The sequence below is a fragment of the Papio anubis genome, chromosome 9 (genome assembly GCF_008728515.1).
Source record: "Papio anubis isolate 15944 chromosome 9, Panubis1.0, whole genome shotgun sequence".
Lineage (NCBI taxonomy): Eukaryota > Metazoa > Chordata > Mammalia > Primates > Cercopithecidae > Papio > Papio anubis.
Window position 1 is genome coordinate 16,440,458 of NC_044984.1, and position 26,987 is coordinate 16,467,444.

The window sequence follows — 26,987 nt, forward strand, 5'->3', positions numbered from 1 at the left end:
ATTGACTTCTGTTTACTACTTCCATCCATCTTATTTATTTTTGCTTAGAATGCAATTCTATTTCTAACTCTTAAAAGATGCTTACAAATTTAATTTTAAAGTTATTAAAACATTTTCTAATATATTGAAGGCTATAGATTTCTTTATAAGCACATCTTCAATTGTGTTTCACAAGCTCTTTTTATATACCACATTGTTACTAAATTTAGTTCAAAATATTTTCATTTTCATTTATTTTAGCCCATGAATTATTTAGCTTATATTCTTAATTTCCAAATATTTAAGAAGTTTCCATTTGTCTTTTACTTATTAATCTGTAGTGTAAATTTAATGTGGCCAGTGAACATGATCTATGTAATTTCAGTCCTTTAAATTGTGTTCTATATGATATAACCCAGCAAATGCTCTATTTGGCAAACACTCTGTTTTTTCTTGAAAATATGAACATTTCCCTTTTAATTTGGTTCACTTTTCCATACACACCAATTTTTTTTTGTTGCTAACATCTTTGATATTTTTGTTGCTAACATATTTGATATTTTTGTCTATTCTTTTTCTAACCATTTATCATGAAAATCATTTTCTCAAGATTCCCATTTGGGAAGCTGACTCATAATACATTTTATCATTATACAATTGCTGGTCCCAGTATTAACCCTGACAAAGGAGGCCCTCATCTTTATTCAAGGTCCCAATCATAATCCGCATCATTTCTTAATAAAAACATAAAAGTTTTACACACATATACATAACATGAAATATATTTATGTATTATATGTTCTCTATATAATATGTTTAAATATATTTAAATATTTTATATTATATATTATTTTATTGCCTTGCTGACAGTAAATATAGTTATTTGTGTGAAAAACACCCTCATTCCCTTTTTTTTTTAAGAATAAGTTTTGCTCAGTATAATATTCTAAATTGGGAGTTCATTTATTCAGTATCTTAAAGATATCTTTACAGGGTCTAATGAATCCATTGGAGCCGTTAAGAAATCAGGTATTAGTCCTTTACTATTTCAATGTTATCTTTTTTCTCTGGATGCATTTATATTTTTTCTGTTTTTTTTTTTTAAGTTTGCTATTCAAGTATAAATTTTAAAAAGTTAACACAGTGCTCTCAAAACAGTGGATTGGTGTCTTTTATTAGTTTTGGATAATTATTTAAACATCCCTTTAGCTACTGTTTCTACACTTTTCTCTTTTTCCTATTCTTTTGAAATTTTGTCTAAATGTACTATACCTTCTATTATCTGTCACATATTCTTTCTCCTTGGAGTTTCCGTTTTTTCTTTTCACTTATTTACAAACATTTTAATTCTCTCTTTGACCTTTATTTAATGCTACAATTAATTGTTAATTTTAGCTTTTCTATTTTTTTCAGGTGTAGAATTTTTCCTTTTCTTAAATTAACTATGTTAATTTTATACTTTCCTATTTTCTGCTAACATTATCAAGCTTGAATTTTGTTTTGTTGAACACAATAAACATAGTTGATTTATAGTCTGGGGTTCCTGTAAGGCTAATTCTATTTTTGTGCTTTCTGGCATATTCACTCATGTTATCTTGTCTTCTTCAATGCCTGGTTGTTCAATCACTTATTTTACACCTTAGGTTGAATATCTTTAAGAAAAAATGAATGTTTAACCATTTTCTCCTCTACTTTTGTCAAGCCTATTTCCACAAGTCATCTTCACTTTGTTACATAAGTAATTCATCTATTAGATTGCTAATGCAAATATGTTAGCTGTCTTCCTTTTCTCTCTTTTTTCTCATACCATAAATCTATTAAAATTAAAAATTAACTGTTTATTTTTACATATAATAAAATATATAAAATATGTTCAAAACTTATCACCTGCTGTTATCTCTGATTTAGTCATAATTCAATCAGGAAAATAATTTAATATCAAAAATTAGGCATGCAAATAAACCTTTGAAATCAGAGAAGCGAAGGTAAAAATTAGATGTATATTGAGTTCGTGTGCTCAAATATGCTGCTAAAATAGATGCCAGAGCCCAGGCTGAAGAGAGATGACTGTGGACTCTGAGGAAGCAACATTAATCCTGTGTGCTGCTTTTGATAAATCATGGTCTAGCTACCACTAATGCTATTATAAAAAGGATTAACTTACTTTTCCTATGCCGTTCTAATTTTGAATAAGTGCTTCATATTAAATATTCAAAATTAAAGGAATATATATATATATATATATATATATGCATGCCCGAGTGCTAGCCTGCAGTGAATGACTCATCACTGTAATTCACGCTCCCATAATATCTACAATCCACTACTCAGCTTTCAGTCTTACTCTTTCTCATCTCCAAATCCATCCTCCAAACAATAGAAATCATATCCTCCATATCTTTATTGAATTATATCAAGACCTGTCTTTAAACCCTTTAGTGACTTCCCTTTATATTTAGCATACGTTCTTAATTTTGACCATATCCTAACAAAATGTCATTGACCACAAGCCCTGCGCAATTTAGCTCTATCTTTAAATCCAGTGTTATTTCTCTGACTATTTTTACTATGCTCCAGCCATATTAATCTTCCATTTCCTATGACATCAAATACTATCTTATATCAGGAAATGTGTACATGAGAGAGGTTGCATATACTCCCTTTGTACTGAATATTTTTTGTCTCTAAAGTTCACATGGCATGCTACTTTTCACCTTTTAGGTTCTATACTATATATTTCCTCTTTGGAGTAATTTCTTGTCCACCCTCAGGTATTTTCCATATCCCTACCAACATTATGCTTTTTCTCATAATTTTCTTTGCTTTCAGTCCTAGATCTTACACAAATATGGAATCATTTTATTTAATTTTGGTATACTAGTTTCAAATCTGTTTCCCCAAGTAAACGATAAACTCCATGAAAACAAGGAAAACATTTGTTTTTTTTTCATCATTGAAATTTCATTACTAATTCAGAAGTGCCAGCACCAAGGAAGTACTCATCAAACATTTTTGAATGCAGGAATAACTACAGAACTTTGAGGAAATTAATTATCTTCTCTAATCATCTTTAAAATGTAAACACACACTAATTCTACTCATTGAATTATAGTGAAAATTAGATAAATACCAGGCAAATAATGTCCACATAATGTAGCTGATATCATTAATATAAAATATTAATATAACTATATATTACAATATATGTAACATAATAATATATTATACTAATATTAATTAGAATAATCCCAGCTACTTGGGAGACTGAGGAAGGAGAATTGCTTGAACCCAGGAGGAGAGGAGAAGTTTGCAGTGAGCCGGGATTGCACCAATGCACTCCAGCCTGGGCGACAAGGGCGAAACTCCATCTAAAAACAACAAAAAAGAAGAGGAATCTAAATTCAGAAGTCATTGGCTATTTTTTGAACAAAAATGATTTAATCTTGCTTTAGGAACTTGATTTTGAGCTTACTATAGGAATAATAGATAATATTAGAAAGTAAGCAGACTTGGTAAGAAGTTATTTTAGTAAAATATAAAAATAATAACGCTTTCAATTAAAATGGTGACATTGTGACTAGTACCAAGTGTATGAATATGAAATATATTATGATGATAGAATTTGCTTTACTTGACAACTAATTAGGTATAGAGAATAAGAAATAAAAATATTTGATATTTCAGATATGAAAGGCATAGAGAATGCAAGTGTCATTAAAACCAACAGAAAAAATTGTATGGTAGAGTAGATTTTTTTGGAGTTGGGAGTAGGAAGAGGGTATCAGGGGAGATAATTTTAAGTTCCCTTTTGACTCTGATTTTCAATATTAAGAAATCAGAAATGTTGGTTTGGAATGCAGAAATGAAGTTTGCCTAGTTATCAAAGTGTTGGAGTCAACAGAATTAAAGGAAATAATGATTGCATGTATTTAAAAAAGTCTATTTGGACATGTTTCAGAGATGTAAAAGAAAAAAAGTTTACAGTTAGGACTAAGCAAAATAAGGGACAGAGCAATGAGAGAAAGGTTATTATTATCATAACCTTGAAGAAAGAGTTTCAAAAAGTAGGATATCAGCTATCACAGAGAAGCAAAGAAGTTGAGTGTCATGAGAATTGAAAACCGTCATTGTTTTTGGCAGTTGGCAATTCTTGGTGTGAGAGCACTTAAGTTGTGTTTTGATAACACAATTTTAAAATTTTAAGTGCATATAGTTAACACAAAAACATCATTTTTGCTTTCTTAGGCCAAGAAAAATTATCTTCTCCATGGCTGCCATAACATAACAGCATACCACAGTGGGATTCTGTTCCCTGAAAAATTCCTGTGTTGAAGCCTTTGCCCTCACTACCTCAGAATATAATCTTGTTTGGAAATCAGGTCATTGCAGATGTAATTATTTAAGACCATCATACTGGAGTTGAGTGGGACCTTGACACTCTAATATCAATGTTGTCCTTACAAAAATGGGAAACTTGGACACAGACACACACACAGGGAGGCTGCTGTGTGAACAGCAAGGCAAATGTCACGCGATGTCTCTACAAGTTGAAGAACACCAAAAATTGTCAGCAAACCACCAGAAGCTAGGGGAGACAGCCGATTCTTTCTCACAGACTTCAGAAGGCATCAACCCAGCGAACACTTTAATTTTGGATTTCTGGCCCCTAGTACTGTGAAACAAATTTCTATTGTTTAAGCCACCCTCTTTGAGCTATTTCGTTATGACAGCCCTAGCAAACTGATACAGATTTCAATGCAGAAAGAACTATGCTGACAACTGATACCCAAAAATTGAGTAGGGGCTATATTTCTTTCTTATTTTTCAAGTCTATTTCTGTCTCTTGAATCCTCTGTAATTGTCCTTCAATATCTTATGGTACATTACTTAGCAAATAGTGTATTTGTCACTGTAAAAAGAAAAAAGAAAGAAAGAAAACTAACTCCCACAATGGCGCAATCTTTCTATTACCTATGCAGATTGATTTATTTTGGATATCCCTTCCAAATCTCATGTTGGGAGGTAATCTTCAGTGCTGGGGGAGGGGCCTCATGGGAGCTGTTTGGGTCATGGGATGGATCCTTCATGGCTTGGCTCTCCTCAAATAAGGAGCTCTCCCAAGATCTGGTTTTTTAAATGGTGTGGCCCTTTTCTTGTTCTCTCTTGCTCCTGCTCTGGCCCTGTGACCTGCTGCTCCCACTTACCCTTCTGCCATGAGTAAAAGCTCTCTGAGGCCTTCCAAGAAGCTGAGGAGATGCTAGTACCATACTTCCTCTACAGTCTGCAGAACCACGAGCTAATTAAATCTCTTTCCTTTGTAAATTACCCAGCCTCAGGTATTTCCTTAGAGCAGTGCAAGAATGGCCTAACACATAGATTCATGCTTACTGCTTTTCTCCCAGTACATAATTGGTTACTGAATAAAATAATAATTATGTGAATGAATACTAGATGTTTTGTTGCTGGATAGACTTAGTAAACCTCACTCATAATATAGGTATTAGTGTGTACATAACCCTGGCCATTAGTATGTACATAACCCAAACTGCAGCTTAAAATGATAATATTTTAGATTCTTGATTGAAGAGATTGTAGCAGTCAGCATTCCAAATCTCAGGCCTTTTTCTGTCCCCCCACCACCCCCTCCCCCGGCTTTTTAACTGGGAAATCTGAGTTTAGCAAAAACATAAGCCATTCAAAAACCCCTTAGGGTCTTCTTCCTATGTGTTTAAAATTTTCCTGACATCAGAAAAACAACAGTTGAATGATGACCAGATGGCAGAAGAGCTGTGGTAATTTGGCTGGAAGTAAGATGAGCATTGAAGCATAATAAGCGAATTAGAGATTTAAATATTTTCTATGAGCAGATCAACCTAATGGTGTGGACAAGATCACCTAATGGCTCTTTATTAAGTTTATTTCTTTCTTTTAAAAAACAGTTCCTGATTTATCAGTATGATGATTTTGGAGAGATATTACTGATGGATTACATGGAAATATTTTTCAGGTATTATCTTCTCAGAGCTACCCAGGGTGAATCCTTCCTAATCTTAGTATGTGAGGGCAGGAATGATATCATTGAGGCACATAGCTAAAACCTTGGAAACAATCTTGTACTCTCTATTCAGGAGAGTAAAAGAGGATGAAAATCCCCCAATTGTTCCTTACCTTGTCATCTTTTTAAGGATTAGGGGATCAAGGGAGTTTTCATGTCTTGAGACATAATTCTGGTCTTACAAAATTCTGAAAAGACTCTGATGTCAGAGATAATTGCCACAATCAGGTTTTATAAGAATAGATGGGAAATCTGTCAACACCTGAGGCTTTTCTGGGTTTATGAATTGGATTTGGGGTTTCTCACTTTTAATGATATTATGTTGTCCAACTGATTGACTTAATGGAGGGAGTGAACTGAAAGCAAGGCCTATCAGTTTTCTTCATGGTGTAGCATAGAAAACATATGTTGACTAGATTCAAAAACATTTTGAAAATATTAAATGCCTTTAGCTTGCGTTTCTGAATGATTGGAATAGTTTAATTGGGCACGCAGTTTACTTGTATCTTTAGCAATACGCTAGCCCATATGAAACTGCTGAGAAATGTATATTGAATAAATTAATTAATATCTGAGGTATTAGAAATTGGAATTCTATGGAGGTTGTGCTATTAATATAAATAGATGGGAGGGTGTATATTTAGTGTACATTTCTTACTCGATGTAAAATGCTGGTGATTATATTTTTAAAAAATTAAGTGGACAGGAGAAGTTAGACTGATGGGTCTATTTATTTAAATTTTATTTCTAAAAATATGACAATTTAGCATCTTGAAAACTAGAATGTAATTCTGCTTTATCATGTCCTATCAATAGTTGTTACAACTAAATTGGCAATAAACTCATGATAATAACAATATAATATTTCAGCACAAGAAATTGCATATGGATATACATACAATTCTGAAAACTTTAATGTCAGTGCATACGGATATACACACATATTTGCATACATGCATATGGATATACATACAATTCTGAAAACTTTAATGCCAGTGCATATGGATGTGCATACAATTCTGAAAACTTTAATGTCAGTCTTTATATGCAGCTACTCAAATGTTTTATAGCATTTTTAAAAAATAAGTTCTCAGACATGTATAGTGAATTAAGAGAAATGGATACCTTATGTAAATATAAAATTATTAAGTTTTGTGAAATATGAATTTGGTGAGAAAAAAATGCCACAGTAGGTTCATTTACTTCTTGTGTCCCAGTGCCTCTTTTCATGTTGGCAAATTTCCTGTCTTTTAATTAGGTGGGTCTGGTGAAACAATGATAATGTCTACCTGGTAGAACACCAACTTGGGCCACTGAGAAAAGCATGAGACTCCAGCCTGGCTGATCATCAGACATCTAACCATAACAATAAGTCATTAGAAATTCTTCTTGCAATTTGCTATAGTATGGCTGAGAGAAAGGTCTCTTTCTCTGGTATATGAGAACCACACAGTCTGTCACTTCTGAGAGTCATCTTTTTTTTTCCTCATGGGCAGAATATGTCCATGAGACAAAAACATGTCTAAAAACAAAGTGAAACAGAGAATAGCAGTTTAAGAGATGAAAGTAAACATGTGTAAAGCAGTCAAGAAAGAGAGAGAACTAAAGAGATAGAAAGAAAGAAAATGGCCCATTGCTATAATTTTATCATTTGGATCTCTGGCTCAGTAATTTATAAAGCCAGTGACATCCCTTTGACTTCCCAGTTATTTTAACCAATGCATTTAATCTTTGTGTAAGCTAGTTTTGTAAGATTTCTGCCACTTTCAACTAAAAGAGATCTAATAAATACACTGACTTAATAGTAAATTGTGAAAAATAAAATGTAATTAGTTAATGAAAGCAGAAATATATACATTCTACTCTATCCTAGATCATCATGATATAGGAAAATCATGACTTTTAATGATATAAACCTTTTATTTAAGCTGTCAACAGTGGGAATAAATTTTCCCAAAATCCCTTGAAAGAGATGGATTCAGCGGAGTTGTAGTCAGAATGTGAAAATCACTTTGACTTGTAATATTAAAGATCCTTTACTTCCAAAGATAAGACAAAAGATAAGAAAACAGAATTAGTTATAATAGCTGTGTATTAGTCCATTTTCATACTGCTATCAGTAAATACCCCCGGACTGGGTCACTTATAAAGAAAAAGAGGTTTAATGGACTCAGAGTTCCAAATGGCTGGGAAAGCCTCACAATCATGGTGGAAAGTGAAGGAAGCGCGAAGGCACATCTTACATGGTGGCAGGCAAGACAGCATGTGCAGGGGAACAGCCCTTTATAAAACCATCAGATCTCCAGAGACTTATTCACTATCACAAGGACAGCACAAGAAAACCTGCCCTCATGATTCAGTTACCTCCCACTGGCTTCCTCCCATGACATATAGGGATTATGGGAGCTACAATTCAAGATGAGATTTGGGTGGGGACACAGCCAAACCATATCAAGCTGAAGAATTTATTTTCCACTTCTGCTGTTGTTTTAATAAACGGACATGTTTTAATAAAGGGGCAACACAGTAACCTAGAAAAACTTAAGAGTTTAATTTTGTGGTCGATGTTGAAAATATATTGTACTATTGCGGATGGCTCTTGGTCATTTATGAACATCCTTTGAAACATGTTGAAATTATTGTAGTAGTGAAGATTGTGCAAGATCTTGGGTTTATCTGATGAAAATTGGTACTAGCAGCCAGCCATCAGTATATATTTCTACTCTTTGATTTGTGAGAGGGGCAGGGATCTTTAGTTACCTGTTCATTTGACAAATATTTACTGAATGCCTACTCTTTGTCAAGTACTGGGAAAAAGTGAACAAGACAGAACTGTTTCCTTCTTTCAAACACCTTACAATGCAATAAAGAAGACATGTAAACTGGATAATTTAACATTGCATACTATAAACTATGATGGGGCAGGGAAGAGTGAAAGCTATAAAACACATTTAAGTAGCATCTAATTCTGTCTTAAAGATTCATGGAAGTCTTCCTGGATAAATGGCTGCCAAAACTGATTCCTGAATGACTAGCAGAAATTAGGCAGTAATAAAGTCGAGAGAATGATATAGACAAATAACATATCCTGTACAAAGTAGAAGAGGGGTTTCCAACCCATGTGTCATGGACTGGGTACCAGTACGTTGCCTTTTAGAAACTGGGCCACACGGCAGGATGTGAGCAACAAGCCAGCAAAGCTTCATCTGTATTCACAGCCATTCCCCATCACTTGCATTACCACTTGAGTTCCTCCTCCTGTCCGATCAGCAGTGGCATTAGATTCTCATTGGATCACAAACCCTATTGTGAACTCCGCATGTGAGGGATCTAGGTTGCATGCTGCTTATGAGAATCTCATGACTAATAATCTATAACTGTGTCCCATAATCCCCAGAAGAAACTGTCTAGTTGCAGGAAAACAAGCTGAGAGGTCCCACTGACTCTACATTATGGTAAGTTTATAATTATTTCATTATATATTACAATGTAATAATAATAGAAATAAGGTACACAATAAATGTAATGTGCTTGAATCATCCCAAAACCACTTGCCTCCCTTGGTCCATGGAAAAATTGTCTTCCAAGAAACTGGTCCCTGGTGCCAAAGGTTGGAGACCTCTGGTCTAGAAGACAGTAAGGCATGACACAGTGGAAGTAGTTCAGAATGGCTCAAATATACATACTAAAATTGGTTAGAAGATAAGAATGGTGAGATATTCAGAAGCCAGATCCAGAAGATTAGAGGAATGATGTGGAGAGATTTGGTCCCTATGCTGAAGAAAAGATCATCATTGAAACAGCAGTTATATGATCAGATTTCATATTTGAGGTCTATAACTGGCTGAAGGCTTGTATGAGTGAATACAAGGGAGCCATCATATAAATATTTAAGAGGATAATGCAATAATCTGGTGAAAACATTATGGAGCTGAAAAATTTTACTCACACAAAACCCTGCACATTGATGTTTATAGCATCTTTATTTTTAATTGCCCAAATTTGAAGCAACCAAGGTGTCCTTTAGTAGGTGAATGGATAAATAAATGGTGGTACATGCAGACAATGGAATATTATTTGGTGCTAAAAATAAATGAAGTATCAATTCATGAAAAGATATAGAGGAGGCTTAAATGTACATTATTGAGTGAAAGAAGCCAATTTGAAAATAATAATTACTGTATGATTATGATTCCAATTATATGACATGTTAGAAAAGACAAAATTATGAATACAGTAAAAGAACAGTAGTTTCCAGGAGTGAGGAGGGAGAAATGAATGAATACGTAGAGCACAGATTATTTTAGGGAATTAAACTCTTCTGTGTGATACTATAAAGGCAGAAACATGTCATTATACATTTCAAAAGACTTGTAGAATGTACATCAAGAATAGACATTAGGCCAGGTGTGTTGGCTCATTCCTGTAATCCCAGCACTTTGGGACGGCGAGATGGATGGATCATTTGAGGTCAGGAGTTCAAGACCCGCCTGGCCAACGTAGCGAAACCACGTCTCTGCTAAAAAATACAAAAATTAGCCAAGTGTGGTTGCATGTGCCCATAGTCCCATCTGCTCAGGAGGCTGAGGCAGGAGAATCGCTTGAACCTGGAAGGCAGAGGTTGCAGTGAGCCCAGATCATGCCACTGCACTCTAGCCTGAGCAACAAAGTGAGACTGTCTCAAAAAACAAAAAAGAATAGACATTAGTGTAAACTATGGACTTTGAGTGATGATGATGCATCAATATAGGTTCATTCATTGTAACAAAAATGTACACGCTGGGATGTGGGATGTCAATAGTGTGGGAGGCTGTGCATATGTCGGGATATATGGAACTCTCTGTACCATCTACTTAATTTTGTTGTAATTGTAAAAAGCTCTAAAATAGTGTATTTAAAAATTACTGTAGTGTGTACTAGGCAACTAATAGTTTCTATAAAGAAAATAAATACTTTCAAATACATTTAAGAGAAAATATTTGGCAATTTGTTAATTGAGCTGAATAAAGAGAGAAAAGATTGTGGAAAAACACTCCACCTCTGACTTGAACTAGGGACTGGGGGAAATGCTATTCACTGACAATAGGAACATAGAAGTAAAAACACACTTCGAGTAGAGATGATGTGTTAAGTTTTGATATATGATTTCATGGTTCATGAGACATTCGATTGAAGTAGGATTTTTAGCTAGAGCTCAGACACAACTGAGCTGGAGTTATATAGAGATTGTATAATCTGTAGACAGACACACGTGAAAACTTGGGTGGAGTCAAAATAAACTAAAACAGGGTCGTTAAAATATCAAAATTAAAGAAAATTTTACAAAAATATACAAAGTAGCCAGAAAGGTCAGAGAAAATCCATTTGTCATATACCAGGATTCAGGATAACTTCATAATATTGCATAGTATGGATCAGGGATGAAGGAAAGTAACTTAGGTTGATAGAAAAGGCAAGTTTTCTCTGATCCTCCTGTTGTCTTAAAATATGAGTTTGGCTCCGTTGGAAAACAAAACGCATACTTTGCTATTTTTTTAAGCAAAATAATAAAAGCAGGAATGGGTAAGTGGGTTATGCCAGGCTTTTTGACTTGGGATGCTAGCTTTTTACAGAATTTGTCTAGGAATACCAGCTCTCTCTCATCTAGAGACTTTGGGACCAATGGGAAGCTGAAGTCTCCTTCTCTTAAGAAAGGAACTGACTGCTCCAATGCAAAGCTGAATGTGAAGACGTTCCCTCCCATTGCCAAAAAGAAAGCAGCCAGTTCTCTATCCTCTGCCCAATTCTGCTGGCCCATTTTCTAGGAAACTCACAGTAACCACCTGAAGACATTTGCAGACAATTCTACTCTTGCACCATGAGATAGGTTCTCAAAAACAAAGGGAAGGGCATGTTAAAAAGGGGGAAGTGGTTAACATTGTTATATGCTGCTGAAAATTGAATTAAGAAAGTACTGAAATGTGTATATTGGATGTAGCGACAGGAACTCTTTAGGGATCTTGGTGAGAATATTTTCAATTGAATGATGGGGAAAGAAGCTAGACTGCAGTTGTTGGTGAGTATACCATTTCTTTCTTTTTGAAATAATTTCTTCACTTTTACTCCTTCACAACCTCCTTTTCTGGATACTCACCTTTGCAATCCATTTATTTGGTGCAGTTATTGAAACTTCTGTCTATACTCACTTATTTATCCAGTATTAAGAGGCAAAATATCATATATAGATGGCTCCAGTGACAACCCAACAACTCTCCTTTTTACATAAATAATAATAATATTTTAATGTAAATAACAGACAATTCAAATTTAATATGTCCAAAAGTGAATTCCTACCTTTTCCACCCAAATCTGTTCCTCCAGCAAACTCTTCTCAATCTCAATTGATGTCAACTTAATCTTCCTAGGCGTTAAGACCAAAAATGTTGAAACTATCCCTGACTACTTTATTTGTTTTATACTCACATCTAATTTAGCAAGGAATCCTGCTGGAATACTTCAAAGTATTTTTACCACTAATGTCATCCCTAACCAGCTTGATAAGTTTCTTACTTTATTTCTTACTCATTTTCAACTTTTGCTTTCTTTACTCTAGTTACACCGATGGCTTCAATGTTTCTTGAACAAATAAGTGATATTCCCAGTTTAGGACTGTTGAAATAACATTTTCTTTTGTCTGGTATCATTCTAGGCAAAGTCACATAACTTGCTTCTTCATCTTATTCACCTGTTTGTTTAGATGTATATTCTTTTTAAGGGCTATCATAACAACCCTATTTTAAATTACATTCTCCTGCATGGACGTTTTTTATTTTATGTACTCAGATTTAATTTTTCTTTTCTTTCTTTTAAATTTTTTTGTGTGTGAGATGGAGTTTTGCTCTTGTTGCCCAGGCTGGAGGTCAATGGCGCCATCTTGGCTCACCTCAACCTCCACCTCTCAGGTTCAAGCAATTCTCCTGCCTCAGCCTCCCGAGTAGCTGGGATTACAGGCATGCACCACCATGCCTGGCTAATTTTTGTACTTTTAGTAGATATGGTGTTTCTCCATGTTGGTCAGGCTGGTCTCAAACTCCCAACCTCAAGTGATCCACTCGCCTCGGTCCCCAAAGGGCTGGGATTACAGGCGTGAGCCACTGCACCCGGCCTAATTTTTCTCTTCTGTATTCATCAACCTCCCACATGCTATACTATTTATTTATATTATGATCTGGTTGTCCTCATTAAAATGTAAGCTCCATGAGGAAAGGGCTTTTAAGTCAGTTTTGCTCACTGCTATATCAACAATAGCTAGAAGAATGCCTAGCACATGCTTATCTTTAAATATATAATTTCTCCATAAATGAATAAAGTCATTACTGTCATGCATGATCTCGTTAATACTCATAGAAAACTTAGAAAATTTTATGTTACATATTATCTAACCACAGAATTAGTGGTATCTTTTTCTAGACTGGATAAAGGTTTGGATTCATGTAGCAAATACAGCAGGCAAAAAGTATGCATACAGATATCTGTATATATATATCTCTATGCTATTTATAATAATAAAATATTAAACAAGAGAAGTATCTAAAAATTTCATCAGTAGATGATCTGCTAAATAAGTTTAGTAGCCCAAATACTTTATATAGAAAGTAAATTATTTTTTTGCTTAATATGAACTAAGCATATTTTATCACTGTATAAAAAGTATAGTTATAACATAAAAAATACAACTGTGGGCATCCAGTGCCATGGAGGAGTACGCTTGGGAGCCTTGCCCATGGCGAATTGTGGATGATTGTGGTGGAGTCTTCACTGTGGGTGTCATCGGTGGTGGAGTCTTCCAGGCCATCAAGGGTTTCTGCAATGCCCCTGTTGGAATTCAGCACCAGTTGAGAGGTAGTGCCAACACTGTGAGGATCCAAGTCTCCCAGATTGGAGGTAGCTTCGCGGTGTTGGGGGGCCTGTTCTCCACCATGGACTGTGGCCTGGTACAGCTTCAGGGCAAGGAGGATCCCTGGAAATCTATCACCAGTGGAGTATTGATGGGGCTGTGCTGGCTGCCTGCAGTGGCCCACTGGCCATGGTGGCCTCAGGGATGATGGGGGACATCCTGTTGGCCCTCATTGAGGGCGTTGGCATCCTCCTCACTCGCTACACAGCCCAGCAGTTCCAAAATGCTCCCTCGTTCCTGGAAGACCCCAGCCAACTGTCCCCTAAGGATGGTACCCAGGCCCCAGGCTATCCCATATATTAGTATCACTGAGGAAGCCACTGCCACCGTGGGAGCTGCTTCTCGGTTTTCTCCCCAAGAATCTACCTCAAAGAATCTACCATTTAGCCCTGGGACCCTCCAGAGAGGGCTTCTACTCTGCTCCCTAACCCAGGCTGGGGATGGGGCTCCCCAGCTGCCCTGACAGATGGGTCCCCTTTTTCTCTCTCAGGGCACCCCAGCCCCACACTCCTATGTATCAAGTTCTCACCCCAGCTCCTTTTTGTGGCACTCTGATGTGTATTTAAAGCCCATTTTAAATGCGAAAAAAAGTATGATTGCATTTGGAAAATACATACAACTCTTTGCACACAATATGTCTATATGTGTATGGATTCATGTTTACATGGAGAGGTGACTGAAAATTAGATAAAATTAACAATATTAAATATTTACGTCTAGAGTTTGAGGTCACTGTATTGAAAGGGAACTCTACTGGCATGTTTGATTATTTATATTTTACATTAAAACTCTTTCCTGTTTTGTAATAAAAAGTAGATAATAAAGAATATTCGGAATGACATAAAATAAAAGTTAAAATAAGAAAAGAGATGAGCAGTATTCAAACAGGAAACAAGGAATAATGAGAAAGAAAAATAAAGTGAAACAAGGTAAATAAACCAAAACTATTTGCCAAGATTCAGGTTAAGTAGTTTCTTTTTGCAAATTCAAATCAATCATTTTGAGAGTGACTAGTCTACATATAGTTAATGAAATCTTTACATTACTTGATCTCAAATTTGTGTTTTCAACTCTTAAGTAAAATTTTATAAATTCTAAATGGAGCTATTTAAGAAATCTTTATATAGAGATCCCCAGTAACTGAAATTTTAACTGTTTGCTTTCAGAAAACAGCAAACCTTTGCCAGAATATCAAAGTAAAATGGGCAAAAAAATTAAATTTAGTAGAGTCATAAATCCAAGTGAGCTAGGACAAGAGATTTTTTTTTTTCTGTAGCTGCTTCATGCAGACATGTGTCACCATTATCACCATGTATAACTTTTCCCGTTTAACACATTTTATGAGAGCTATTTTGGTAAGAAAGTATGGTTCTAACTGGAGACTTAGTAAGTTTATCTCTCCACCTTAGTCTTTCAATATTCACGGTGGTCATGCTACCCAGTAATTGAAGAGTTTCTGATAGAAGTCATAAAACTTTATGATGGTTAGATAATGTGATAAATTTGCCCCAGGATGAAAATTTCTACCTTATGATCCCATTAGGTAGAAGAAAGAAAACCTTTGGGAGGTGTGAAATGAAAATATCTTGGATCCCTAAAATCACTAAGCTAAAGGGAAAATTCAAGCTGGAAACTGCTTAGAGAAAACCTGCCTCCCGTTCTGTTCAAAGTCATCCCTCTGCTCACTGAGATAAATGCATATGTGATTGCCTCCTTTGGAAAGGCTAATCAGAAACTCAAAAGAATGCAATAATTTATCTCTCATTTACCTGTGAGCTCAAAGCCCCCTCTCCACTTTTAGTTGTCCCGCTTTTGCGTGGAATTGTTCCACCTTTTTAGACTGAACCAGTGTTCATTTTACATATATTGATTGGTGTCTCATGTCTCCCTAAAATATGTAAAATGAAGCTGTGCTCTGACCACCTTGGGTACTTGTCGTCAGGACCTCCTGAACTGTGTCACTGGTGTACATCCTCAACCTTGGCAGAATAAACTTTCTAAATTAACTGAGAACTGTCTCAGATTTTCAGGGTTCACAGAGGACAGATGAAAGCAAAGATCAACATTGTGAGAATCAGAAAAAAATGAATTATAAAGTTTATTAAATTTTTAAGTTACGGTTTTTTCAATGTAATATATCCCTCTTCCCATGGTCCTCCTATTAAGAATAATTTTAAACACTAGACATTATGTATAAAACAAGTATGAAAAGACTCTGAAGATGAAGAAAAAATTTAGTAAAGTTAGGGACCTCTGGACAAGAGAAACAAGGTGATATTGAGTTGTCTGAGTATTTTTGTTTCTGTTTCATGTATCCCAGCCTGAGCGCTGAAGATAGAAACCCAAAATGACCACTGACTGAAAAAGAAATTAGAAAAGAAAGCTTGTTCTCTAGCCAAAGTATAAGGAAAGGAGAATCATGGCAAGAAAAAAACTTCTTGACAATAACCTCTCTATTCCAGCCAAACAAAACAGAAAGTAAGGTGTTGCCCCATTCTCACCCATCCTATGTAAGGACTACTAGACCTAGATATCCCCCCACAAAAGGATCTAACAAGTTGCCTCCAAAACCTCACTGTGGTGTTATCAGAGAAGACCAAATAGGGAGAATGTGGTCTTCTACCCCAACAGGCTATAAGGAGGTTCACTTTTTCCTCTCAGCTTAAATGGTGTCTTAGGAGGTCTAATGCAAAGTCAGGACTTTCACCATCACTCAGCTATAGAGAACCTGCACCCACTACATTGTCAGTAGGGATCACCTGAGAAACAAATAGCCAACAGTAGCCCTGCAGTAAAAAGGAAGGAGCCCCCCTATTCCCATCACTCAAATGTCAATAGAGGTCAAGTGAGGAATCCTCAACTTCTACCTCCAAATAGCAGTAATAAGGTGGTGCCCTCTATCCCCTACCAGAGAAGAGAAATACTGTTAAAACAGAAGTTTTAAGTAGAATCCAGAGTTTCACAGCACAATACAAAAATGTCTGAGTTTTAATAAAAAAATCACTTATCATGCCAAGAACCAGGAAGATGTCAAACTCAATTTAAAAAAACACTCAGTTTTTGCAGTGAGCTGAGAGTGTGCCACTGCACTCCAGCCTGTACAACAGAATGAGACTCCATCTCTAAAAACAAACAAACAAACAACAAACCACCAATTGATGGCAAGTTGACAACAATATATGAAAATAATTATATAACATGACTGATATTTTTTGGCTGTGTCCCCACCCAAATCTCATCTTGAATTGTAACTCCCTCAATTTCCATGTGTTGTGGGAGGAACCCAGTGGGAGGTAATTGAATCATGGGGACAGGTCTTTCCTGTGCTGTTCTCATGACAGTGAATAAGTCTCATAAGATGTGACAGTTTTAAAAATGGGAGTTTCTGCCAGTCGTGGTGGCTCATGCCTGTAATCCCAGCACTTTGGGAGGCCGAGGTGGGTGGATCACGAGGTCAGAAGATCGAGACCATCCTGACTAACACGGTGAAACCCCGTCTCTACTAAAAATACAAAAAATTAGCTGGGTATGGTGGCGGATGCCTGTAGTCCCAGCTACTGGGGAGGCTGAGGCAGGAGAATGGTGTGAACCCAGGAGGCAGAGCTTGCAGTGAGCCAAGATGGTGCCACTGCACTCCAGCCTGGGTGACAGAGTGAGACTCTGCCCCTCCAAAAAAAAAAGAAAAAGGGAGTTTCCCTACACAAGTTCTCCCTCTTGCCACTGCCATGTAAGAAGTGGCTTTTGCCTTCCTCCATGATGGTGAGACCTCCCCAGCCACATGGAGCTGTAAGTCCATTAAACCTCTTTCATTTTTAAACTGCCTAGTCTCAGGTATGTCTTTATCAGTAGTGTGAAAACAGGCTAATATAGTAAATTGATATGAGTAGTGCTGAAAAGATACCCAAAAATGTGGAAGCGACTATGGAACTGGGTAACAGGCAGAGGTTGGAACAGTTTGGAGGGCTTAGAAGAAGACAGAAAAGCATGGGAAAGTTTGGAACTCCTAGAGATTTGTTGAATGGCTTTGACCAAAATGCTGATAATAATGTGGACAATGAAATCCAGGCTGAGGTGGTCTCAAATAGAGATGAGAAACTTGTTGGGAACTGGAGCAAAGGTAACTCTTGTTATGTTTTAGCAAAGAGATTGGCAGCAATTTGCCCCTGTACTAGAGATCTGTGGAACTTTGAACTTGAGAGAGATGATTTTCAGTATTAGGCGGAAAAATTTCTAAGCCGCAAAGCATTGGGAACTGGAGTAAAGGTGACTCTTGTTATGTTTTAGCAAAGAGATTGGTGGCAATTTTGCCCTGCCCTAAAAATTTGTGAAACTTTGAACTTGAGAGAGATGATTTAGGGTATCTAGCAGAAGAATTTTCTAAGCAGCAAAGCATTCATGAGGTGACTTTGGTGCTGTTAAAGGCATTCAGTTTTATAAGGGAAGCAGAGCATAAAAGTTCAGAAAATTTGCAGCCTGAAAACATGAAATAAAAGAAAATTCTATTTTCTGAGGAGAAATTCAAGCAGGCTGCAGAAATTTGCATAAGTAACAAGGAGCCAAATGTGAATCCCCAAAACAATGGGGAACGTATCTTCAGGGCATGTCAGAGGTCTTCATGGCAGCCTCCCATCACAGCCCTGAAGGCCTAGGAGGAAAATATAGTTTTGTGGGCAGGGCCCAGGGTGCCCATCCTGTGTGCAGTCTAGGGACTTGGTGCCCTGCATCCCAGCCACTCCAGCTATGATTAAAAGGGGCCAAGGTACAGCTCAGGCCTTGGCTTCAGAGGGTGCAAGCCCCAAGTCTTGGCAGCTCCACTTGGTATTGAGCCTGTGGGTGCACCGAAGTTAAGAACTGAGGTTGGGAACCTCTGCTTAGATTTCAGAGGATGTATGAATATGCCTGGATGTCTAGGCAGAAGTTTGCTTCGGTGTGGAGCCCTGTTAAAGAACCTCTGCTAGGGCAGTGAGGAAAGGAAATGTGGGGTTGGAGGCCCCACAGAGAGTCTCTACTGGGACAGCACCTGAGAGCTGTGAAAAGAGGGTCACCATCCTCCAGACCCCAGAATGGTAGATCCACCAACAGACAGCTTACACTGTGCATCTGGAAAAGCTGCAGACACTCAACACCAGTCCTGAAAGCTGCCAAGAGGGGGGCTGTTCCCTGCAAAGCCACAGGGAGGAGCCTCCCAAGAATGTGGGGACCCACCTCTTGTATCAGCATGACCTGGATGTGATACATGGAGTCAAAGGAGATTATTTAGGAGCTTTAAGATTTGACTGCCCCACTGGATTTAGGACTTGCATGGCACCTGTAGTCCCTTTGTTTTGGCCAGTTCCTCCCATTTGGAATTGCTGTATTTACCCAATGCCTGTACCTCCACTGTATCTAGGAAGTAACTAACTTGCTTGTGATTTTACAGGCTCTTAAGCAGAAGGGACTTGCCTTGTCTCAGATGAGGCTTTGGGCTGTGGACTTTTGAATTAATGCTAAAATGAGTTAAGACTTTGTGGGACTGTTGGGAAGGCATGATTGGTTTTGAAATGTGAGGACATGAGATTTGAAAGGGTCCAGGGTGGAATGATATGTTCTGGTTGTGTCCCCACTCAAATCTTACCTTGAATTGTGACTCCTACAATTCTCATGCATCAGGGGAAGAACCCAGTGGGAGGTAATTGAATCATGGGGTGGATCTTTCCCATGCTGTTCTCTTGGCAGTGAATAAATCTCATGAGATCTGATGGTTTTAAAATGGGAGTTTCCCTGCACAAGTTCTCTTTCTTGCTGCTACCATGTAAGAAGTGCCTTTTGCCTTCCTCCATGATGGTGAGGCCTCCCCAGCCAGGTTGAATGGTAAGTTCATTAAAACTCTTTCTTTTGTAAATTGCCCAGTCTTGGATATGTCTTTATCAGCAATGTGAAAATGGACTAATACAATGACCAACTTAGCTTTATTCCAGGATGCAAGACTAGTTCAATTTTCAAAAATCAATCAGTGAAATTCACCATATCATCATTCTGAAAAAGAAAGATCACAGGATCATACAAAAGAAAGCCCAAAAAATTTTTTTTAATATATCGATTAAGGAGAAAATAAAATAAATTACAGAAAACTAGGAATAGAGGAGAACTTTCTCTACTTTATAAAAAGTATCTACAAAAATACTTCAGCTAACATTATGCTTAATGGTAAAAGCCTGAATGCTCTTCCTCTAAGATTGGGAACAAAGAAAGGATGTCTGCTTTCACCATTGTTATTTTAACATAATGCTGAAAGTTTTAACCTGTGCTGCAAGACAAGGAAACGAATTAAAGGGTTTACAGGTTAGAAAGACAGAAATAAAACTGTTCCTATTTTCAGGTGACATAATTGTATGTAGAAAATTTAAAACAATCTACCAGTAAAACTTCTAGAACTAATAAGTAAGTTCAGCCAAGGTCAGAGGAGATAAGAAAGATAAATTTAATAATATTGTTATATCCTACCAATAAACACAAAAACATTAAAAATGCAGTGCCATTAAAATCACTCAAAAAAGGAAACTAATGTAAAGATAATAAAATGTATTGGACACATATTGTTAAAACTACATAATTATAATGAAGAAATCAAAGATCTAAATACTTTGAGTGACATATCATTTACATGAATAAGATATTCAATATTATTAAATATGTCAGTTCTCCTCAAATTGATATAAAGGTTTAATTCAAATTTTGCCAAAATTGCAACAAGAATTTTTTCAGTCAGGATAGACAAGATTATTCTAAAATTTATATGGAAAGTCAAAAGGACTAGAACAGCTAAAACAATTTTGAAAAGGAAGAATATATTGGGATAAATTAGTCTACACTATTTTAAAACATACATCTATAGTACTCAAGACTATGTGATATTGGCAGAAGTATATGCACATAACTATTAGGACAGAATAATGAAACCAGAAATAGACTCACACAGATATGTCCAACTGACTTTTGACAAAAGTTCAAAACAATTCAATTAAGAAATACAGTTTTTCAATGAATGATGCTGGAGTTAGTGGACAATCTTTGGGAAAAGTAAAACTGTTCTTTGACCTAAACTTTATACTTTATGCAAAATTTAACTAAAAATAGATCAGAGGCTAAACCATAAATTACAAAATGGTAACGCTTTTAGAAATAAACATAGGAAATATATTTCAGGATCTAGTGCTAGACAAATAATTTTTAGACTTGACAACAAAATCATGACTTATAAAAAGGAAAATAATTAAATAATTAAGTTAGACTTTATCAAAATTAAAACTTCTGTGGTTCCATACAAATTTTAGGATTGCCTTTTCTCTTTCTGTAAAAATATCAGTGGAATTTTGATAGAAATTTCATTGAATCTATAGATTTTTGGGGTTGTATTGACATTTTCATAATATTAATTCTTCCAATCCATGTACATGATATCTTTCAATTTACCTGTGTGTAATTTTTTAATCAATGTTTTATAGTTTTCAGCATACATATTTTTTACTTAAATTTATTATTTAGCATTTAATTTTTTCTTATTTTACACATTGTTAATGGAATTATTTTCTTAATTTTTTTTGAATAGCTAATTGTTATTTTATAGAACACTGCTCATTTATGCATGTTGATTTTGTATTCTGCAACTTTACTAGATTAATTTATTCGTTCTAAACAATTTTTTGGTAAAGTCTTTAACATTTTCTACATATAAAATCATGCCATCTGCTAACAGAGACAACTTAACTTCTTCTTTTCCAATCTGGATGCCTTTTATACATTTCTCCTGCCTAAGAACCCCAATAGCCAAAGCAAACTTGAGCAAAATGAACAAAGTTGGAGGCATTTACACTACCTGATTTAAAAATACACTACAAAACTGTAGTTTACACAGAATAATACTGTCATGAAACAGCCATCAGAAAATGGAACAGAATAAAGATCACAGAAATGAATCTATGCATTTATGGTCAATTGATTGTCAACAAAGGTGCCAAGAACACATACAGGGGAATGGAAAATATCTTTAATAAATGGTATTGGAAAAACCAAAGTAAAATAATTAAAGTGGATCCTTATCTCACACCACAGACAAAAATCAACTCAAAATAGATAACAGGCTTAAATGTAAGACCCAAATCTATAAAACTACTAAAAGAAAACATAAGAGAAATGCCAATTCAAATCAAAATGAGGTATCACCTCACCCCTGTTAGAATGGTTATGATCAAAAGGGTGAAAGACATCAAGTGTTGGGCAGAATTGAAAGAAAGGGAACCCTTGAACATTGTTGGTGAAAATCTTAGTACAGTAATTATTAAAATCAGTATGAAGTTTCCTCAAAAAATTAAAAACAGAACTACCATATGATTCAAGATTCAATAATTCTACTACTGAGGAAATATCCAATGCAAATGAAATAAATATTTTGAAGTGACAGCCATACTCCCATGTTTATTGCATCATCGTTACCAATGGCCAAGATATAAAATCATTTTAAGTATTCATCAAAGGATGAGTGGATAAATAAAATGTGGTATATATACACAATGTAATACTATTCATCCTTTACAAGAAGGAAATCCTGTCATTTGAAACAATGTGGAAGAACATAGAGGACATTAATTAAGTTAAAAAAGCCAGGCACAGAAAAACACATACTGCATGGACTTCATTATGTATTGAACCTAATAAAGTTGAACTCATAGAAGCAAAGAATGTAAAGGTGATTACCAGAGGCTGGGGGTTGGAGAGATCTGGCAGATGTCTGAAAAGATACAAAATTTTAGATAAAAAATGAGCACATCAAACTATATACAACATTATAGCTATGAGGTAATTACAGATTTAAACCCCGGTGAAATATCACTACACATCTATTAGAATGACAAAGATAAAAAACAGTGACACTACCTGTTCCAGGGAAGGACCATACATACAAAGCAAACCACAGAGCAGAAGGTGCTGAGAAGCCAAAGTGTGAAGCAGACAAATCTAGTTTGTTAGTAAAGGATGTTTAATTGGGGTTTACAGAGAGAAGTGTGGTCTCGGTTTAACTGGGGGAATTTACAGAGAGAAGTGTGGCCACCCAGGACTGATACACCATAGGGAAAGGTTGTACCTGCTCTACAGAAACAATTAAAAGAAGCCCTCCAAAAAAAATGCTAGATGTGTTATAGCCTTTATGTGTGATAAAATCAAGATTGAACATGTTCTTACACTAAGAACAGTAAATAAAGTAGGAATCAGGAGGCATTCGAGGAACTGGGGCTGACAATAAATAAACATGATGGATTAGCATCCAAAATGGAGTCACTTTTGTCTTCACACTCCACCTCTCTAATCCTGGTCTTACAATCTCATGTACTCACGTCTTCTGAGACAGTCCCTGAGTCTCCATGGGGTGGGGGTGGGGGATGCTGCAGTTATTCTGATGGTGTGGGTGACACGTTGCATCAATTCATTTCCTACTTGTGATGTATGTGAACATCATGTCCTCAGGATCCAAACCTACAGACATAAACAGAGAAGCAAGAGGAACAGAAGGCAATAGGCAGAAATAGAAGTGTTTAGGCAAGGCAGTTCTTCCCCATCAAGCAGCATGACAGTGGTATCTTCATCTCTGTTGGTGAGGACATAGGATTATGGGCTGGGATTGCATATCAAACATGTTACTCAAGGGTCTAGGGTGCTGGTATTATTTGTAAGATTACAGGGGCAGCAAAGGACCATGTCAAGTAGCCAAAAAGAGTGCCCTTAAAAAGGGGCTGTATTCCAGTGTATTGGTATGTGGAACATTTTGGCTCAGACTCAAACAGGACCAATGGATGCCACTTTAGTTGGCCATGGAATTCCTTGATCTCTGGCAAGAAATACTCTGTCCAACTTGGGTGAAGTAGGCAGTTCCACACCCATGCAAGTATCCCCTTCCCTGGTTCAAGGACTTGGGGAATCCCAAATAACATTTACCATTGTTCTTTTATCAGCTGCAGTAGGAATATATCTGGTAAGACCTTCTTTACAACTATGGATAATAGTCCTTCCTCTGTGGTGGTCCTGAGTCCTTAATATGGTGCCAACCCCATATTAGTCTCAACTGAATTAGAGTTCTTAATGGCTTGAGGCATAAACATCACCAACTTATGAAAGATATAGGATTGTGAAAGTGCTAGCAGTGTTGCCTTCAAAATGCCATTTTTCCTTTCAATCAACCCTCCTGACTGGGGATTATATGGCAAATGAAATCTCCAGTCTATAACATTTTCATATGTCTAATCTTGGACATCCCGTCCAGTGCAAATGTGTGCCTGGGTTGCTATCAGTGCATCAAGAACCTTCATACATGACATTTAATTCCTCCAAGCTTTAACGGTGGCTGTTTTGTTTGTTGTTTTGCAAAGAAAACCTGCAACAATCCTGTGGCGATATCTACACACATTAACGCACACTTCTCTCCCAAGCTTACTAGGAGGGGTTGAAGAGAGTCCATCTGCCAGTCTCTTATAGGGAGAGCTATCTTATGTATGTGTCTTGTATAGGTAGAATATAGCAGGGCCACAAACGAGAACAAACTAAGCACTTTGCTACAGCTGCCACAAAATCTGCATAGCGGAGGTACAATCCTGCTGGCCTTGTTATTTGCTAGTCCACTTCTACACTGCAATGCCTACTATGTTTATGTTCCCAATAAGCTACCTGCAAGGATTAAGAGAGATCCAGTGTTCTCGTTTTTGCTGGAGTATCAGCCTCCATGTTACCAGAAGGTGAACCTGACTAGTGTGCTGAAGTATGATACACAATTAGGCTTGCCGTGGGTTCTTGTAGCCTTTCTCTAATGTCTTTTCAAATAGCAGCCCTTTATAAGGGTTTGTAAAGCACCTACAAATCATCTCGGGCTCATTGAGCAAGACAAGTTGTAAGATGCTTAAATACTGCTCAACTATTTGTACAGAGAACGGTAGGCCATAGCTCATGGGTACAAAGGAACCATGCAGCTCAGAATTCTACACATTAACTGCTTTGTTGCATTCCCATCTGAAACCAGATGGCTATCTCTCTGCTGTTGTATAGCTGCTGTTGTTCATACATGAGTGTTATCTTGGCTCGCCCCATCTGCGTACCAGGTGTTTTCAGAAAGGGTGGCCGTGCCTTCCTGTATCGCTGGAGGGATCTCCAGCGGGGACTCCACAATAGCAGCAGCCTTGTATTTTTTGTAGGTCGGTGACTTATCTTTTGAATTGTAGGAGGGTGCACAATGCATCCAGTTGTCGCTGTAGCAATGACAAATCTTCAGAGGTTAGCATAGTATCATCAGTATAATGATGTTGGGGTGTAAAGGGATGCTAAAAAAGGTGTCAGCCAAATTTAATACAGCGTAAGTGCCAGTATTTTGTATTATTTATTCTATCACTAGAGATACATTAGGCAGAGCAGTGTGTATCTTGGAAACTGCTTTAGTTCTGAGTAGTCTACTGTCATATGCCAGGCGGCATCAGGTTTTCTCATTGGCCATACAGAGCTATTAAAGGAGCTCTGGGCAGGACAAGTAATATTAACTTTGGCCGGTTCCTGTATGGTGGGGAGGGTGCAAAGAAACTGGATCACTCATATATTGCTGACTGGAATGTAAAATGGTACAGCCACACTGAAAAAAGTTTGACAGTTTCCTACTAAATTAAACAAACAACTACCACACAATCCAGAAATTACATTTACCCTGGAGAATTGAACACTTATGTTTCCATAAAACCCTATATATAAAATATTATAGTATCTTTATTTATAACAACCCAAAACTGAAAACAACTCAAATGTCCTTCAACAGATGAATAGTTAAAGTTACTGTGGTACATGTATGCCACAGAATAGTACTCACTCAAAAGGAACAAATCATGAATACATGCAACAACCTGGATGAGTTTCCAGAGAACGTTGCTAAGTGGAAACAAATAAAAAGCTCCAAAGTCACAGACTGTTTGATTCCATTTATATAATATTCTTAAAATGAAACGATAGAAATTGAAAATGAGGATTAGTTGTCAGAGGTGAAAAAAGAGGATGCGGGTTTGAGGGAAGTGGGAGTGGCGATTAAGTAGCAACATAAAGGATCATTATGCTTACGGAAATGTTCTTGTATCTTGAGTGTATCAATGTCAATATACTGGTTATGATATTATATTATAGTTTTACAAGATATTACCATGGGAGAAATTGGAAAAAGAGTACATAGGGTTTCTCCATATTTTTTATTATAAATGCTTATGAATCGATAATTATTTCCATTAAAAATTGCTTTAAAATATACTGTGGATTGACAAATAACAATATCAACATGTTTGTTGCATGTGGAAGTTCTCTGTTTTATACATATATGTATTACATTATATATATGCACACATATATATAATATATATTACCCCCACACACACATACACATAAAGGATGGATCTTCAAGATTTTTATGAATACCTGTGAACAGTTTTGATTTATTGAATTGTGGATGTTCTATAATAAAATTTTAAATACATTGAATACATTTGAATGGAAAATTAAATTTATGTTAAAATGACCACATTTTATAAGATGTCATAAAAATCCAATTTTGTTTTGTTTTACTTTGGCTAATCAGTTACTTTTAAGTAAAAAAAAAAAATGAAAAATCTAAAAGAATGCTATATGGTTACAAGGCATCACATTTAGTGCAATTTGTGTCAAAAAGTATAAGTGGAAGTCAAAAACTTCAAATTTAAATAATGAAACACAAAATGCATGTTCTAGGTTGTCAACTGACAACTTTTCAGTTAGCTGACATGTGCACTGTAGGTGTAAAATCATATTTTATTTTTAGACAATTGGAGGCTGCTTACTGATTAGAAGTTGAGAATCATTTATCTTTTATCACTTTAAACAACTTTCTATTTGTGGGCCAGGCCAAGGTAACCTAGATAAAAGAAGGCTCAAGCTAATAGCTAGAAAAAATGTAAGAAAAGAGAGAAAACCTTTCTCATGCTATATAAA

General features: G+C 36.2%; 1 pseudogene; it reads left to right on the plus strand.

Annotated features, from left to right (window-relative positions):
- The first annotated feature begins 13,058 nt into the window (after positions 1 to 13,058).
- On the plus strand, positions 13,059 to 14,923 carry LOC110740805 (annotated as a pseudogene).
- Positions 14,924 to 26,987: the final 12,064 nt, after the last annotated feature.